Source organism: Anabrus simplex, chromosome 9 (assembly GCF_040414725.1).
Source record: "Anabrus simplex isolate iqAnaSimp1 chromosome 9, ASM4041472v1, whole genome shotgun sequence".
NCBI classification, from domain to species: domain Eukaryota; kingdom Metazoa; phylum Arthropoda; class Insecta; order Orthoptera; family Tettigoniidae; genus Anabrus; species Anabrus simplex.
This window is the reverse complement of record NC_090273.1, coordinates 17,234,528-17,251,056: the sequence shown is the minus strand read 5'-3', so window position 1 is coordinate 17,251,056 and position 16,529 is coordinate 17,234,528. Positions and strand designations below refer to the sequence as shown.

The 16,529-nt window shown below is 40.9% G+C and overlaps 1 protein-coding gene across 1 annotated transcript in view; it reads left to right on the top strand.

Moving 5' to 3' along the window:
- Nucleotides 1-1,115: 1,115 nt before the first annotated feature.
- dpp (decapentaplegic) overlaps nucleotides 1,116-16,529 on the top strand; it is a 133,168-nt gene continuing 117,754 nt past the window's right edge. The window contains exon 1 of the mRNA XM_067153330.2: nucleotides 1,116-1,468. The gene's annotated coding sequence lies outside the window, so the exon portion shown is untranslated. The remainder of the gene's footprint in view (nucleotides 1,469-16,529) is intronic.

Sequence of the window (16,529 nt, the reverse complement as noted above, 5' to 3'; positions counted from 1 at the left end):
TTAGCGTACTGGCCTTTGGTCACAAGGGTCCCGGGTTCGATTTCCGGCAGGGTCGGGAATTTTAACCATCAATGGCACGGGGGCTGGGTGTATGTGTCGTCTTCATCATCATTTCATCCTCATCACGATACGCAGGTCGCCTAGGCCGTCAAATCAGAAAAACCTGCACCTGGCGAGCCGAACATATCTTCGGACACACCCTGCACTAAAATCCATGCGTCATTTCATTTTACTTTACCTGTGAATGTAAAGACGCCATATTTATTAGTGATTATGGTTCTTTTTTTCTTTTTTTGCTAGTTGCTTTACGTCGCACCGACACAGATAGGTCTTATGGAGACGATCGGACAGGCAAGGCCTAGGAATAGAAAGGAAGCGGCCGTGGCCTAAGGTACAGTCGCAGCATTTGCCGGGTGTGAAAATGGGAAACCACGGAAAACCATCTTCAGGGCTGCCGACAGATGGGTTCCAACCCACTATCTCCCGGATGTGAGCTCACAGCTGCGCGCTCCTAGCCGCACGGCCAACTCGCCCGGTGATTATTGTTCTAAGAGGAAGTACAACTGAGCAACTATCCTCTTTTAATAGTAAGCAGAAACAAAATGGAAGACGTCCAACACTTAGAAGAATGCGGAGATAGCGGCAAAAGAAATGGAAGGGTGTGAAAATTACAACCTCCTTGGGTCTCGCTGGGTCGAAGAGAAGAAGAGTTGACCCACGGAGGTCAGACAAGTAAGTGGTCGCCAATCCTGCCTCTTACGACAATCAAGGTATGTCGTCCCCACGCATAGGGATACGTAAGTAACTCTTACGGCTGTTCCACGTCGTCTTCTGCCACGGTCACACGCACCGCACGCCAATGGTACACGAAGGAAGTCGTCATCAGAGGCCAGTGAGTGTTACTGATGTCCACGTGGTGGAAGTTAAACGAGAAGCAAAAAGAGCTGGAAGGAGGAATTGAAATCTGCATCAGAAATGTTGTGTCGTCCTGTCGAGAAGTGAAGAGGCCCCCTCCCACTGCCCCCGTCCCCTGCCCCTCCCGCGGCTATGTGAAGCTGGCGAGGCGACTCCAGCAAGTCTAGCGCGTTCAGTCGTGCACTTGTGGTGAGCGTTAACACAGCGGTAGTGAAGTGTCGTGCCTTCAAACACTATCCTCCACCTCGCTCCTCTTTCGAGTTCAAATACACGACAGTGCCAAGTGTCCAGAAAAATTGTGTGCGATGTATTGGTATAAAGGTGAATATATATTTTTTATTAAATGAATGACAGAGGAACGAGTAATAGTGTCAAGAAGGAAGAAGAAAATAAACAGTGGTGATGCCTACATCGTTCAGGACTAGCTGCTCTAAGGACTCTGATTTCTGTAACGACGAACTCTCATCCTATTACGGGACATCTCCTCCACATGCCGGCGACTTAAGCTGGCGGAAGCCTGCCTACTCCAGCCAGCAGTCCTCAGACCAGAAAGGTAGGTTCCATGACCCCCATCATCTACGACCTATATTTTGAACGCGCACCTCGCCAGAACACAGGAGGTCATGTACACTAGCACTGAAATAATGTTGAAGCTTACTATAAAGTTAATTTTCCTGCTTAAATCGTGTTATTTTCTTATATACAGTGGAACTTTGTTATAGCGACACCTCTTCTATAGCGCCAGGTATTCTGTGGTGTTAACATTTTCGCCATGAGGAAAGTGTAAGGTAGCCTTGTTTAATACGACAAACATATATACATTTACCTCGTATAAGAACTAATTTTAAACCTCTGTTTGGATTAGGAGTTTCTAACAATCAAAGTACTTTAAAATCTCTACTGGCTCTTCAGCATTCATAAGTCGTAACTAGGGATCGCGATGGGGGAGGGGTAGCGTATAGACAAATTTTTCCACTCTCCCCGTCTGTCACTGATCTTCGGAAACTGCTGTCGGCAAGCTGTACCCTCTTTTCTAACGAAATTTGTTACTGTATTTTATGTAGTATATACCTCAATTTTGCACTTTAAGTTAGGTTTCAAAGCAAATATGTACAATCTAAAGTAAGACTAAGTTTTGTTCTAGATCATTCTCACCTCACATAGCTTATAGCATAATTCTTGGTTACAACGACTCTCGTGTATAACGACACAATTTACTGGATCAAGTCCTTTTGATGTCCCCGCGGGTTAAGGGTAGCGTGCCTGTCTCTTAACCCGGAGGCCCCGGGTTAGATTCCCGGCCAGATAAGGGATTTTGAACTGGATCTGAGAGTTGATTCGAGAGGCACGTACCCTACTTGATTACAATCTAGGAGCTATTGACGGTGAGGTAGTGTCCCCAGTCTAGAAAGTCAGGAATAACTGCCGACAGGATTCGTCGTGCTGACCACGTACACCTCTTAATCTGCACGCCTTCGGGTTGAGCAGTACTTGCTCGGTGGACCAAGGCCTATTAGGGCTTTGTGTTTCGATGTCGTTATAACCAACATCTTGCATACACTGCGGTGTTCTTTATCAAGGCGACTGTTGTATTCGAGGTAATCAGTCTCCCAGGTAGCTCATGTCCTCATCCCGAGGTGGTGCAGCTCTTTACCACATACCAGCCCTCGTGCCATTCTTACATTTCTGGCAGTAACGGGAATCGAACCCGGTTCCTCGAGGAGCGCAGCTAATGACAATAGAGAGAGAGTGATCAGTGTTACAAGAGGAGATACAACTGGACTACCACCCACTCTTAAAACTAATCAGAAGGAAACATGGAAGGGTAACGACCGATCGAAGAATGAAGGATCAGCAAATGAAAGGAAAGAGACACAAACAGCGAGAAAATGAAGGACTCCCTAGGCTTCGCACACCTAATACCGTCAAGGTCGGAAAGAAACAAGAGTTGACCAAGGGAGGTCGGATAGGACAGAAGAGCCTTGCACAAACCAGACTCGTCTATAGGCCCCACTGCGGTTACTCGTACTAGTCGACTCTTACGACAGGCGTAAGCCACTACGGATGTTTTCTAGCACAGGGGAATACTGATGATACGGATCACAGCAGCCGAAAATAAAACCGCAATGTATTCAAAACATCGAATTCAACAACCTGTACATACCATTTATAAAACAACTACGGTTCAACCCGGAAAATGAACGTGATAGTTATTTAGCAGACCGTGGAAGCTTTTAGTGCACCTGACGCTCATTGAATCGAGCAGCCAACTTTACCTCCTTGAAGTCCACAACTAGTTCATGATGAGATCTGTTATTTCCTATCCACTGACAATGAGATAAACCATTCTTCATGTTTCTCCTTGCTCCACACATTTCTCAAAGCCACGATCCTCGTCTTTCGACGACTACCGTATATTTGCCTTCATTTCTCGCCCTGCAATCTTGTAAAATTGTTAGCCATTCTCTTTTAAGAACATATGCCTCAGAATATTTTATGAGTGATTGTTTCATGTAGATCTTAGAATAGAAGAACGATTTCATAAAAATTTCAGGCCGTTTATGGTTTGTTTTCCTCTTACAAACTGAGTGGCGTACGGCCTTGTTTCGCGACAAGAATTTAGAAGCTCGGTGGAATTCTCTTCAGAAAGACTCAAATGTACCTTCACTTGAAACATTTCACGACTTCCCTACCATTTAATAAGTCGCAGCTAAGTGGCTGAACATTTCGTCTTTAAGGCATCGATTTCTTGGTGTGTCTGAAGCATTATTTATTGGGCTTATCACACTTCTTCCTGCGTATAATTTATCCGTTAATTTTTGTGTACGTAATACCAGCAGATGATGAGAGATATACCGTGACCAACCTGCCAGAGGCTGCACCTCCGTAACACTTCCAGTTTTACAAATATTCAAGAGGAATTTGTTGAGTTTACCATCAATCATCGCAGCGATAGATTTCCGGTATTTTCTAGACAAGGCACGGTAAAAGTAAATTCCCCGGCCTCCACCTTGCAGTCCAAGGTAGGCCGCATATCACACGTCAGTTGCGCGCGCGCAGCGAATCAACAAGTGGCCAAGAAATAACTAAATAAATAATACAGTAAAAAGTTATCAGGTAACCCATCCTTCCATGATAGTTACTGCCTTCATTTGCTCGTAGCATGAGTACGTGCGATAGAGTGCTCATTTGTATCATTTGTTTCAAGAACAGCAGTCCTCCATTCAATCACATTGTCTATAAATTTAAAGAAAAATGCTCTAGGATATTGTTTGTTCGGGACACTTCAGGTCTTTAGTTTATTTTATTATTGATTTAATCCCACTAGGAAGCGCTTATGACTAGCTCGCTTTCGTTCCCAATACCTCTTGAGTCCTGCTATTAGTGTTTCCTTCTTTTCCTGTGAAAGATGTTTTTGCGAGATCTTACAACCTTTGGTACAGGAGACCAAGAGATTACCATTTTACAAAATTTGGGGCGGTTTGAGACATCAGTATCAGAAATTCCAGAGGAATTAAAATGCAAATATCCTGACACCTTGTTCAATATTACAGCCCAATACCAACTAACACAATTCTTTTTTTGTTATGGGATACAGATAAAAAATAATTCGAACTTACTTAATGTGGGGTCTGTAATAACATATCTTGTCTATTAATCACAATTATGTATACAGAAAGAACATGATACAGGCAAATTTCACTAAGTTTCTGTTACATCATAAAGTTCCACAAATGTAGGCAATTGAGTAAAGAAGGAGAGTATACGGTTATTTCTCTGTAAGAGAATTGTTTGTATCACCGTGATGATTCCTCAGCTGATGTTATTGGCCAAACTAACAGTTTATTATAGAATTCATGATATTCTGATGGAATTTATGGTTCCAGTTATTTTTAATGTCAGCTAATTTATTTTCAAATAATGCCGGATTCCCTTCTGAAGAACCAGGAATAATCGACAACATGGACGGCTTACGTACAGAAATTAGCAATTTAAAATTGTGAACTAACAGTCCATCGATATCTTTCTTTTCTAATTCACGATCCACTTTATATTGTAACAGCACAAAGTCTTTTACGTGAACAAACAAAACACTTCTGCGTGTATATATTTGAAGCAGAAGTGTTTTTCCTATACAAAATTGTAGCATTTTTGTCTGTGATTAGAAAAAGTAGCCTGTTAGTAACTCGTCGAAGTGCTGTTTCTCTGACAAATGATTCATTTAATAGAATGTATTCATGGTTCGTTCTTCTAGGAGACAACTTTGGCCTTGTGCCCACTATTGAAGATTCACTGCAAAGTTCGCGACCTTTTCTTGGAACGTACTGATAGCACCCATGAATCAATCAGCGAAATCTGATACATGCTCAAACATGTCAAATTTATTGTAGCATTATTATAGACAGTGGAAAAGAAGTTAAACAAAGAACATTCAGTTATAGCTTACAACAGTCTGAATCAATCAAGATAAACTGTGAAGCGGAAATAAAGAATAGTATAATTATAAAAATAAAAGCACAAAGTGCATTACAATGTTACGTTCAGACTCTTAGCAAGCGAGGATGTAACTTAATACTTTATTAACGGCAGTTGAAATCCTAAAAAGTAAAAGTTGACCTTTTTGATTTTTATTCTACAATATAATTTAAAATGTTATGATAATAATGATAATTTGATGCGTCTATTGCAGCCCTTGTAAGGCAGACCTTCCGACGAGGATGCTGTATATAACAAATTGCGTATTAGTGTTGTGTGTGTTGTAAGAGTTGCGGGGGATGTTGGGGACAATACAAACACCCAGTCCGAAGGCCATTACGCTGACCATTCAGCTAAGGAACCGGACAAATTTTATGATAAGTTTGGTCCAGCATTTCTTATGAAACTCGTTCTAGAAATAAGTCCCCGGAATTTATCAAGTAGTAGTTAAAATATTCCATTTCTATGTGATTTTACTGAAGCCTCCTTACTTTCTAAGCCAACCAATGCAGAAGGCTTTCGTTTTCACTCAATTGTAGCAAAATTAATAATTCTGTACGGGTAGAATTTTCAAAACAACTAGGAATGCCTGGAGTGCAATATTTGGTCAGCAAATTAGTGCTTCTTTGTATGAGTACTCATAACGAATTACTTTGATCACATTTTACTATTTCAAAATTATATCTACACTACTAAATTTTTCTCCGGTTTCGTGAAACGAGTACAAAACCAAATGAACGAAAATAACAGCTAAAATCGTTCAAAAAATTCACATTGCATGGATTCAAGTGAAGTATAATATTTGTCCCTTCCAAAAATGGTTTTAAATGAAAGCAAATAACAAATATTCTTCAAACCATAAGAATCACTTATTTCTGTTCGCGTGAACTTGCAAGAGATGGCAAAAACAGCTCTACAAATGTAAAAGTTCTATATGCAGAAGTTTCAGAAGTACAAGAACATGAATTTGGCATGTTCAACATTGACCGTTTACAATTCTAGGTCCGCTTAATCTCGCTGACAGAACGAAACAACTTGTTAAGTCAGTGAGAAAATGGATTTCCTAAATTACAGCGACTTACAGCAGTTCTGGTTCGATCTTTGCTGTGTAAACACCGTACAGAAGAGCACAGGCCGTGTTACTGTCTACAAACGGAGTAACAAAGTGATGTTTAAGAGCCTGTCCGAAATTCAAACAATTTAAAAGCATATTTTCACATACTACTTCTAAACGTTTTCATTCCTCCCCTGAAGGGGGGAGGCGGGCCTCCTAGACGGTGACGCCGTCTCTCAGGCCGGGAGATTTGTTACGGTGAAGGAGATGTGCAGAGAAGGTGAGCGGGTGGGCGGCCGTGGCCTATACTACGAACTGTCCTCGCATTCGCCTTAGTACAGGAGAATGGAAAACCACGGAAAACCATTCACAGGACAGCCGACGGGTGGGGCCAGGCGTGAAGTCCGGCACTATGCCCGAGTACAGAGCTGTTGGACCACGGACAAGCCGTGGCCTCTTAAGGGACGAAACCCACTCTGCATACACCGACTATTTTCACATCTCTTCTTTAGCCATCTATTTTTTATTTAAATGCCTTTCACTTAAGTATCCTTGGATCAATTTGGCATGCTTTGTTCATGGTAGCCTCCAGTGGGAGGAAGCAGAGTTTAGAAATAAATTCTTTATTATTGTACCGTAATAATGGACATCTATATAACTCAGTTTTCAAACTTAAAGCTTAAATATGACCATGAGATGGTTTACTTATAGTAGGAGGTGGTACCGTACAGCAAGCAGACTTCAACAAGGAAATGATTCATTTAATTCTTTTACTGAACATGACGAATTCATAAGCGGAAGTGCGTCTCTCAGTGTCTATTTTCACTTGACGAGCTGTAATGCCTGGTGACATTGTAAGCAGTAAAAAGTCTCATTTTATCAGTCATTATTCAAGTGGAGCTCAGAGCTTGTGCGCCGCATCTTGGACATCTCCATGGCGTCTATTATTCATTGTATTCACTTTGTCGCTTGAATACTTTAAATTCTTTTCTGAACGTCGTAATTTCCCAAAAGTGAACCTTACTGATGTCAGCTGAATGTTCCCCGACTATGGTTCTCAGTTCACGACGTTGTGCCCAACTGAGGAGCGCTTTCTTCTCTTCATCCTCTCATGTTCCGTCCATGCAGTGTTCATTCCCATCTTGGGATTTTCAGAAAAATGTTTGTTTCGGCAACGTTCTAAAGTTAGACCTGTCCTATATAATTGCACCAGTTATGGTGGTTTCGCGTGAAGGTCTTTTCTTCAATTTCGATTATCCAATTATTCTTCACTTTTAGTGAGGAGGCATATTTAAATATCCTTTTAGCAAGTTCATTGTCCATTCTTTGAATTTGCCCATAAAATTTCAATCATCGGTTTCTAATAATGTCTGATATTGTCTCAGAATGCTTGTATAACTCAGGAGACTGATCTCTCCCCCTATCTTCAACTTACCATCATGACGGAATCAAATAACACTTATTATTATTATTATTATTATTATTATTATTATTATTATTATTATTATTATTATTATTAAATAAATTTCAGTCGGGATATATCGCGGTGACAGTGTCTACTTACAGCAGTCATTATAGCAGATAAATTCAATTTAAATACATAACAACAAAAAGACAGCGAAAAGTTACATGTCCCGTTTTTTATGCAGGGTCGGGGATGAGTTAAGATGATATTATATGACATGTTTTTATGGCCGAATCTCTTCGTCAGTTGAGGAGCCAATGAAGATGAAATGAATGACCGTGAATGCAATTGGGTGAGGCGGTGGAAGGAACTGTCTCGGCATTTACAGCGAACCATTACATGAAAATATTACATAGTATCAAAATAAGACATTCTTTATATAATTAAAGAAGATAATAATAATAATACTGTATATTAGAACAACAAATAAAAAAGACCATGGCCATTAAAAATCGTTTTCGAGTAATTTTCAACTTATCAAACAGTTTTAAAAATATTTTTCATGTAAATTATGTTATAACGTATTATTATTGCAAATAGTATTCTTTGTCTTATGACAATCTGCAGTGGCAGAAATAAATAAAAATAAAAGAAATTGCATAGAAATTCATGCGAAATTTACAGAATGTAACTTATAATATACCCTTAAATGTAGTGTAGCGTAATCACAACACAGCCACTCATAAATTCACCAAATATGTACACATTACTCGTTCAAGTGTAAAGAAACAAACCATGAAGGTTCTTGGAGAAGTGGAAGGTAAAGGTAACCTAGCACTGTCCGACTCCATGGCTAAATGCTTAGAATTCTGGCCTATGGTCCAGAGGGACTCGAGTACGATTCCAGGCCGGGTCAGGAATTTTAACCTTCATTGGTTAATTCCGATGGCTCGGAGGCTGGGTGTGTCTGCGGTCTTTATCATTAGAATTCATCACTGGTACAGCCCCATCCTCACAGAGGCGCAACTCGCCTATATGGCGTCAGCTCAAAAGACCAGTACCAGGCCACACGCCTAGCATTGGTGGGATGGAGTGGTCCGTTCGCCCAGGAATTAACCTGGTACTGAGTGAACCTCCGAGCCATGTGCACCTCCAGAAGTGGCTTCCTGCTGGGGAATCGAACCGAGTCCTTCCTTGTGAACCGAGCACACCAGGTAGCCCCTCCGACAAGTGTGGCATAATAAGACAATCACGTACAAATTCGCAGATAATTTAAAAAATTTCCAATAGGCTTGCCTTAACACTACGATCCACAGTATATTAAATGGCAGAACGACTCAGTACTAGCTTAACGTTGTAAATACACAAGTATCACATAGAAATTTACAAATATGCCACAAGCTACCTATCTTTTCTTAAAATTCCTTACAATTTTTAGTCTCAACGCCTACAAGTATCAATTTACAAAATGATATTTCCCATAGTTTTGTTTTCTCCGGTCCGCTTTTCACTTTACGCGAATCATCGGCCCTACTTAACCGTTCAACTCTCCCCAAGCAACTTTCGTACATAGCACATAATCGTACTCCTGTTACACTTCTACGATTGAAAATATTAGGCACGATATTAGTTACGGATACATGAATTTGACAATATGTAGCTAAACAACATCTAACGCTTTCTGTATTCTGCACAAACGTCTTGAAAAATATCAACATTATTCTGTAAGTGCAGTATTGTTTTGAACGGAATCTCTGTTCCATGACTTCGCTCGACCTCACAGCTCAGTAAAAAATGGACGCAATATTTTATTATATTCTGCATTAATTTCCCCACGTTGACGTCACGAGCACGTCTGTTTAATTCAGGGAATTAATGGAGCGAATTTGAGAACGAGTGTTGCAATCAGGCTCTCAGCTAGGAAATAACAAAGTACGTCATTCCTGTCGTGAAAAATCAGAACACATGATCTTGTAGAAGTCACTCAATGTGTAAGTATTTCGTCATAACGTATAAAATTTTAGAAGCATGTCCACAAGTAGAAATGTATTATTATTTATGGTATATTTCACTTCAACGAAATAATCTGTTCAATTTAAACTAGGGATTTTACTCTGGGGGGACGCTGAGGAACACGTACCCCTAATTATACCCTTGTTTCAAAGATACATGTTTAAAATCCATCTCCTGTACTTATTTGTTATACGTTCTCGTATCTCTTCTTGAATTTTGTCTAGCACTAGTATTTGATACGTCACGCAAGTGACGCCAGTGCGGTCTACTGGTTAAGTACAAGTAAAATTTTAGCCTTCCTCCTTCTTCTTCTTCTTCTTCTTCTTCTTCTTCTTCTTATTCTGAACCAAATGACTAGTGTCCCCATATCCACCAGCGAATGGGAAAGTAAATTTTCTCAAATGAATCTGATGATTTCGGCTACAAGAGCCTTACTTGCCACTGTCACTAATATCCTGTTTATCAAGGTGGTTGGTCCACCACTGCACTGGTTTTGCAACCACCACGAAGAGCGCGGAGGGAAAGCCTAAAGATTACTGCACTGACAAACTGATGCCAATTTGCAAGTTAATGTTTTGTAAGGTAATTGTTATATAGGCCTGCTATTTACTACAACCACCTCCTCTCTTAGGAAGGAAACCTCAAATTCGTGGTTACCGCTTAAGACGAGTCGCAGACAACAAAACTACTGAAATTTCTTTTTTGTTCTTGTTCTGAGGAAGTTCCCTGATGTGAACTACCTTCTCCTCAGGCATAACTGTGAAAGATTTTGTCCAGCACGTTGACTGATGATCAGGACAGTGTCTTCAGTTCAAACGGCCCCAGGTTCGATGCCCGGATTGAGGATCTTAATCTTAAATGGTTAATCCCCTGGACTTAGGAACTGCAACTCACACACCACACAACATGCAGTTTCACATATAGGCCACGGTAGATGGCGCCCACCCTAGTCGGAGGGTTGCCTTTATAAGGGCTATACCAGGCTACCAACAGCCACACGAAATTATTATTATTATTATTATTATTATTATTATTATTATTATTATTATTATTATTATTATTATTATTATTATTATTATTATTATTACCGACACAGATAGGTCTTATGGCGAATATGGAACAGGAAAGGGCTAGCAGTGGGAAGAAAGCGAACGTGGCCTTAACCAAGGTACAGCCCCAACATCAGTCTGGTGTTATTGGGAAACCACGGAAAATCATCTTTAGGGCTGCCGACAGTGGGATTCGAACCACTTGCAGTTAAGGATTAAATGAGCATATTGTAAGATATAAAATGTATATTCTTAATCTTAGATGAAAATAATAGTTCTTTCTTAATATCATTTACAATAATAATAACAATAATAATAATAATAACCGAGAAAGTGATTGTGCGGTTTGGGTCACGTAGGTGCTAGGATGAATTCGGGAGATAGCGGTGAATTTAATTTTATGAACGTTAATAATATATTGTAATGGTACTATTTGATTCCGTGGCAGTCTGCATTTGATGTGGGAACAATTCAAAAACAAAACAAAAAATTACAGAATGTTCACTTTGATTTTTTTGCAGAGATTTGCTGAACAAAGCCTCCCCTTGGCTCCTTACAAGTCGCAAAGCTTATACAGTCGGGGTTGGTAGCGAACATGAGTTGGCCAATGGAGTTCAGTAAGCAGCCAGACTCAGGTACGCGACCCATGGTCACCAAAGCGCTCTCCAAAGTTGAGAGCCTCTTTCAATCGCCTCTTAAGAGAGAGGATGTGTTCTACAGGTGGTTCTGTCCATCCTCCAGCGGCTATTGATCGAACGTCAAATCCTGCTACTTTTCTCAGAAATTATTGAGAGTAGGCCTATTGTATTTCTGAGAAACAGTCGTCTGGTATCTGTTTTACCGCCGCAATGAGTGATGAGTCTCTGTCATCTTGCCGACGTGATGGGCGGCTTATCATCATGTAGACGTGCACATGTTCACTATCTACCATAGGAAAAGTTGTTTTACGGGAAAATACTTTGAGATAAACATCATCTCATAAGGGAACTGTATCTCTGAAACGTTTCTACAAGTAATTCCCAATGTTTATGTACTGTATGTTTTTAGGCCTTTTGTGGTCTGGGTCCTGGGTTTCAGGGATTTTAGCCGCCTCTAGCTCAGGGACTGGGCAGGAACACAACACGCCATAGTGAATACATTCCTCCATACGACTGGCCTGAGGAAGAGCAGCTAGCCCTAAAACAGAGACCCCACCACAGTGCAGGAAAAGTTTCACACCTTTCGCCTTCCTGACCTTTTCGCAGTTATCTACGGTCGGCACTAGGTATGGATTTAGCCCAGTTTTACGACCGGATGCCCTTCCTCACGCCAACCGCATATGGAGGGATGCATTCAACATGGCGTATTTCATTGGTGAGATGTGTTGTAAGTGCTGATGTGCATTAAGGCGAACAAAAACACCCAGTCCTCGAGCTATAAGAATTAAAAGATGAAGTTAAAAATCCCCGACCCAGTAGGGAATCAAAACTTGGAACCTCTAAACCGAAAGCCACTTCGCTGACCATTCATCCAAGGATCTGGCCAAAGAATAGCATCTATTGCACTAAAATTAAATTACTTCTATGATTTGAATAAAATCTAGAATTTCCTCTTACGTACAACATTTTCTAAGAACGTCTGATAAAAAATATAAGCAGCAATTAAGTGTCATCACTTCAGCGCCAGTCGATGGAACCTAACTCTGAAACCCGTTGTGGTGCGCAACAGTTCATAAAAATTGTAACTCGCAAAAGTTTTAATTATTCATTAACATTTAATTCACAGTCACAGACAGGGCCTACTGTATATACAATATGGTTATATTTAAGAAATTATTTTTCCATTATTTTGGTTTCGCAACTTATGGTTAATTATCTTAAATTGCTTATGAAAATTATCGTTAAAAAACAAAATGTCTGCATTTCACTAATTTCACTAATCCCTCCATTCCCACTGTAGGTCAGTGTTAGGCAGTGTTGGTTTCTGGGTCTCAAGACAGCGAGTTCAAAGCCAGCAAAGTTAGACAGAATATTTAGAGGCAGAAACAATTTCATTCCTCACTCCATACGGCATATTATTATTATTATTATTATTATTATTATTATTATTATTATTATTATTATTATTATTATTATTATTATTATTATTATTATTATTATTATTAACAAATACATCGCAACTGGGAAATTTCTTGATGGCAATGGTCACTTAAGTAGTATAATAATAAAGTTAAAAAGTAATTACCCAACAACAATCAATACAACAACAATAGTACAACAAGCAATTCCATGGAAAGAAAATATTACATAAAATACTACTAGTTTAACATTCTAAATCCATCATCATCATATGCAAATTCGCATAGAATACAAGTTAAAATCTCTAGTGATACATTTGATTTTTGCCCGAAAATATAAATAAAACCACAGCCACAGATCGCCCAAAATATTTCTGCTTTCTTTGCCATCTAGTGGATAAAAATGGAAGGTCGCAACTGTCACGCAACGGCCTCAATGGTAGTTCGATAAAAATGTCAGATGGCAGGAATAGTACTCGGTGTACTTCACCACAACACCACAACCAAACATTTGTCAAATACCACACTGGTCGGCACATGGCGGAGGTTCTCAACACGATCTAACAAAACTGGAAGTTCTTAAAGGAATCGGCACGGTTTTTTTTAGTGCTAACATAGAGGTCATCAGTCGATGACTAAACAGAGTACAGTGTCGGGAAATGCTGTCAAAGCGGATTCCGTAGGCCCCATCACTAATATCCTTGGACTTGGTAAACAGTAGGATGACAAGTGAGACGAGCTTGCTTCAAGATAGTGAAAGCTATGTCTGACAACCACTTGTGAGACCCGTGGGAATTGTCGAATGGATGGCATTCTAGCCGAGGTGTTAAGACTGCGTGTGCGCCTACCCGGGGCGACCTACCCGCGACACACGTGAAAGAGGTGCCATTAACTCTTGATAATTGCTCAACTTATTTTTAAATTAAAACGAAGAGCCCTTTGAAGCCAGGTCTTTAGGCTCCCAGAATTAAGAAACAATACTTCTGCCCTTTACTAATGCCTTCATTACCCAGCGTGGATCAATGATAGGCAGTGTGAGCTTCTGGATCCCAAGATAGCGGGTTCAAAGCCAGCAAAGGTAGACGGATTATTTAAAGATAGAAGAAAATCCATTCCACACTCCACACGCTATGTTGAAGATCTCCAGTGATACATTTGGTGTTTACCAGACAAAATAAATAAAAACACAGCCACGGATCGTCCAAAAGACTTCGGTTTTTCTACCATCTAGTGGAGAAAAATGGAAGGTCGTGGCTGTCATGCATGAGCCTAAATGTCGTCAAATGGAAATGCCTGGTAAACGCTCGTTGAGGTCATACGATTATTATTAGACAGCCTGGTGGCCATGATCGTTAAGGTCTGACATCGTGGTTAGCCGGTTCGAGTCCCGTTGGCAGAAAACATTTCGTCAGAATATTGGCCGGTACACAATTTCTAACTCACTACTATAGATTGCGGTGCCAGAAGCCTGGATTAAATTCCATATCTCTCGCAGTGTTCGGCATATCACTCTGTTGACGGCGATTCGTCAGTCGGATGTGAACGTTAAGCCTTAAGCAGAAGCCTTGGTATTATTCGACAGTAATAGATTATAGGCCGACACCGGGTTTCACCCTCTCCCTACCTCATTATTATCATCATTCCACACCCAGACGCGCAGGTCATTCATGGACGTCAAATAGAAGGACCTGCACCAGGCGTACCGAACATGTCTTCGGATACTCCCGGCACAAAAAGCCAGACGATAAATAAATAAATAAATAATAATAATAATTATTATTATTATTATTGTCCGCCTCCGTGGTGTAGTGGTTAGCTGCCACCGGAGGTCCGGGTTCAATTACCAGCACTGCCACGAAATTTGAAAAGTGGTAAGAGGGCTGGAAGGTCAATTGGGTAGAGGGGGTTCGATTCCCACCTCATCCATCATCGAAGAGATTTTCCGTGGTTTCCCACTTCTCCTCCAGGGAAATGCCGGGAAGGTACCAAACTTAAGGCCACGGCCGCTTCCTTCCCTTTCCCTTGCCTATCCCTTCCAGTCTTCCCATCCCTCCACAAGGCCCCTGTTCAGCCTAGCAGGTGAGGCCGCCTGGACGAAGTACTGGTTCTCCTCCCCAGTTCTAAATCCACGACCCAAAGTCTTACGCTCCAGGACACTGCGCTTGAGGTGGTAGAGGTGCGATCCCTCACTGATTCCGAGAGAAAAACTAACGCTGGAGGGTAAACAGATTAAGAAAGAAAGAAAGAAAAAAAGAATAACTGTTATTATTGCCAACCCGTTCCCATGTGTTATACTCAATAGAAGGATGAAAATGGAATCGAGGAGGCCACTAAAAACGATATCAGGACGGGTATATGGTTCTAGTAAGAAAAGTATATTATATAAGTTTGGATGCAGAAAAACTTGCTCTATTCAATGCAGTAAGAAAGGAAAGGAAACTGTGGATTGTTGATGTGTTTCAACGTTCAGATGACCTTAACCACGGGATGGGTGACAGTTTAGTGACTAACAGGAACACTTTATGGTGACGATGGTCACACACGGCCACAGTAAAAGTATTCCCCGTTACGTCGAGCGTGCCTTCATTTTAACGCAAAGTACAGCAGTGTGTGTAGAGCGGGACCTCGTAAATCATCACAGCTTTTACGAGTCGCCGTACGCAAGCTGCACATGTAAGAAAAACGTACCTGTCAAATTACGTTTTACGAGCTTAATAGAGGCTTTTGTTCTCATCAAAGAGAGTACCTGCCGCCCTGGTGACGTAACACCGCAATCGCACTTAATGGGCTAAAAATACCACGAGCACATCAAGACGCAGGCCCTACATATTTACTTACTAATTTATTTATTTATTTACAGAGATGTGACAGTTCTTGTCGTAATGAAGAGCTAGGAAATATATGAATGAATCTGCTTACGTAACCTGGCACTAAGTGAGATGGAGTGGTCAGCCCTATCCCTCCAGCGATTCACCTGGTTCTCATCTCTGTTGTAGGCTGAGTAAATCCCAGAGTCCGTTGACCTTCCAGGATTGGAAATTTCGTTCCTAAAATTCTCAATTTTCCGAGCGAGAATTGAACTCATGTCCTTCCATGCGTATCGAACCCGTCTCGGTTGCCTCTGAGCTTTACAACATTTATTTTACCCCCTTTTGCGAGAATACAGCGGCGTTATACTCTGCTTGTCGTAAGAGGTGACTAAAAGGGATCTCAGCTTAGCACTGTGCGTTAATGAATACCCAGCCTCTATCTCATGCTGGCATTCCTTTCCCCTTACATGTGTCAACCCCGACGGTACTAGATTTGCGAGGCCTCAGAGTCTGTCATTCGCATGCCCTTAGTGGACCTTCCCACTCTTCCATCGAGACCTTTCGAAATGTCGGAATTCCTCCCCATTTCTTTCTGCTCAGTGTTAACAGAGGATGGTTTCCCAGGTGTACTTCCTCTTTAAAACAGTAATCACCACGATACAGCATTCTTTTCAAATAGTTTACTGCACAACTTTTGAGTTACTGTGAAATCGGTACGTTAGGTCTGGGGGTCTTCTTTTCCTTCTTCCTT